Raw genomic sequence first — 3,573 nt, forward strand, 5'->3', positions numbered from 1 at the left:
AAAGTAAAGCTGAAATAAAACTTAACTGAACAAGCATAAAAACAAGTATAATAATCTGACATGATAAACCAAATTCTGAGCTAACTGGATGCAATGAACAATTTATAACATGCTAAAATTGAGTACTGAATATACTGATAAATGGTCAATGCATAGAGTATGACTGATCTGTGGGAGCTACTAATAACCGATAATAAAACCAGATGAGTTAAATGTGGTGTCTAATGTATACGCCCCAACGAGACGACCCAACATATCCTGCCAAAGGTATAAAGGCATGCTAGCGTGATCACTAAACTGATAGCCCACAGAGGAGACTTACAACCTACTTGGCTAGTAGTTCTGGGACTAATTGGGTACGCTGAACCCTAGTCCAACTCGGTATTATGCTACTCCCAATGAATTCTGTAAATTAACTGATTATGTTTGAGTTTTTGTAAATACTGGATACCTCGAAACAGAACATGCTAAATGAGAATGCAACAATTAATCTATTAATTATGCATTTATAACTGAGGCCTGTATATATGTAATGTCTGAAATATCTGACCTAGCATGTATAATTCAAGAACTAAAGAAACACATAGCTAGGGTTCTAAAATTCATGTTATAAACTTAATAAATAACATGATAATCTGATTTAGAACATATAACTAATAAGTTCATGAAATTCTCTTGAAGTTATAGAAACCCAAGATCTAATCATGATATGGAATCAAGAATTTTACTGAAAACTAGTGACTCAATGGGTGAAAGGAACCTACTAGTCAAATCCCACATACCTGGTGATGAAATCCACGAAAAAATACTTAATTTTTGGGGCTGGAACTGCTGGAGCTTGTGGCATTCTTGAACTAGGGTTCTTGAACTTTTTCTCCTCTATTGCTTCTAATTTTCTAAGTTTCGATATAATGATTTGACTTAGATATGTTTTAATTATGTTTCTAGGCTAAGACTAAAATGTGATTATTTAGGATAAAAAAGACGTCACTTAAGGTTTAAACGAAGTGGAAAAAGATCAAAAGACCCCTGGGTAAGTTGTTGTCGGACCGAACGACGGCAAGGACTGACGGTCCGTCGTCTGATCGATACCCCGTCGTTGGGTCCGTCGACCCAGCCTGTTCGACATGCTTTTCTAAAATTGGCGTAACTTTTTACTCGGAGGTCTGATTGTGGCAAGGTTGAATGCTATGGAAAGATAATTCAATTATCTAACTGCGGAAAGTTGAGCCAACTATATTTCCCCTTAACTGTCTGCAAAATTTCCCCCTACGGTCAGACCTACAAACCATAGGTCCACATATGGACTGTGCTGGTCATCCGTAGCTCTTGTCAGAGAGGGGGTGAAGGGAGTATTGGTCGACGGTCATGGACTACGAATCGTCATCTAACCTACGGACCGTGCTGTCCATTCGTAGCTCTTGTCAGAGAGTGGGTGAAGGGAGTACTGATCGACGGTCACGGACTACGGACCGTTGTCTGACCTTCAGGCTGTAAGTCCGCCCGTCTTCGAAGACTTAACCAATTTTCAGGGCTGAAATTTTTGGGAGTTTCTGATCCCATCGACGGTTGTGCAAGACGGACCGTGGGTCAGACTATAGTCCGTGATGCACTATTTGTTGCACCTGTAGATTTTTTTTCTGTAAAGCTAGTTTTTGGTCTGTTTTGGCTACGGGGTGTTACAACTCTTGAATTCAATTTTGATTTTTGGAGGTGGCCATTCTCGAATGGACTTTATCTTGGAGGGGTCCAATTCATTCCTCTTCAACTAACTATAAAACCCAAAAGCTTTCCAGATGGAACTCCAAATGCACATTTAACTGCATTAAGCTTAAGGTTGTAGTTTCTCAACCTTTCGAAGAACTTTCTTACATCACGCACATGGTCAATTTGCGTTCTAGACTTTATGATGACATCATCGATATATACCTCAACTTATTTATGCATTGATACGCTCAAACTTACTTCTCAAATAAGAAGTAAAGAGGTCGTATCAAGTAAAGAACCAAACTAATGAGGTTGGGATCGTTCCCACGAGGAAAATAGTTAAGACTTAACTTTGTTCTATTATTACTATTATTTAGTCAATTATTTCCCTAGAAAACAAAAGACAATAAAGGGGGTTTTATTCCTAAATTAATGAAAATAATTAACTAAACTAAAATAAACAACTAATAGATTCAAATCTTGCAATTTAATCAATTAATAAAAGTAACTAGGGCTTAAGTGTTTCGCACAGGTTCCTAACTTGATAATTCTAACTATAACAATTCTTTCCTAGTATCTTGCATGTAAAGTGATAAGTTATGTATCTCTAAATCCTTGGTCCGGCATCTAGAAAATTTCACTCCGCACCTTGGTCCGACTACGTGTGTTGCTATACTAACCCTTACCTTTACCTCATATGAAGCATTGTATTCGATATTTGAGTAAGTTATTACATCGTATCAATCGACACTAGCCTATTAGATAGTGTACACTAATTTTATATTGATAATTCTTTTCCTATTATCTACCTCCTTGGTCCGGCAAGTAGCATTAAGGCGAGTTCTAACGTTGGCCATCCATTAAAAAGACTTCTAAACGGAAGAATTATCAATACATGCAAGACACTATTCTAGAATTGCTATTTTAGTTAGATTTTACCTCATTATTCACCCATGGTTCCCACAACCCTAGTTATGGAGTTTAGTTACCCATGGTCATAATCACACTATTCATATATTTAATATAAGAATCATGCACTTACTTTAATGAAAAAGAATAAAATCCAGAAATTCACTTGATTAATCAACAAAAGCACCAACAATCAATTCCAGAAAAAGTGTAACAAATGCTGAAATTAATCCTTCAATACTTGAACAAGAGAACTAAAGATTATCCAAAAGTCTAACTATCAAAAAGTCTAACTCTCCAAAAGTCTCACCCCAAAAACGAGGTTTTTTGAACTATTTATAAAAAACCAAAACCTAATAAAAGAAGGATTCCAATTACTGAAAATCTGTCAAAGCGCGTTTGAGTCGACGGACCTCGTGACGGACCGTCGTGGTCACGACAGGCCGTCATGGCCTCCGTCGTCCCATACTTCACAAATTCTTCTACTGCTTTCTTCATTACCCTCAACGAACAGGTATGACGGACCGTTCCAAGCACAACGGTCCATCGAGGGTCTCCGTTCCATAATACTTTAACTTCTTGGAATTTGGGTATTGGGACTACTCTCTAATAATTACGATGAACCAGCAGAATGAACCGTCGTAGCTATGACGGTCCGTTATGGAATTTTGTAATCCCACACTAGGTCAGACTTCCCCATCTTTCTTCAGCAGCTTCACTACGATGCCACCTACGGACCGTCACAGGCTCGACGGGCTGTCATAAGCTCAGTAGGTGGTCTCTTCTGCATTTTTTCGCTCAAAAACTTCCATGTTCATCTTTGGACAGATTTCCTGCAAATAAGGAGAAACTTACATAAAAATCAATACAAAAAGGCTTTTGGACACACACTAAACTTAAGGAAAAAGCATTGAAAATACCGTGAAACCACGGTACATCAACACCCTCAACTTAAAT

This window comes from Solanum pennellii, chromosome 3, assembly GCF_001406875.1.
Source record: "Solanum pennellii chromosome 3, SPENNV200".
Lineage (NCBI taxonomy): Eukaryota > Viridiplantae > Streptophyta > Magnoliopsida > Solanales > Solanaceae > Solanum > Solanum pennellii.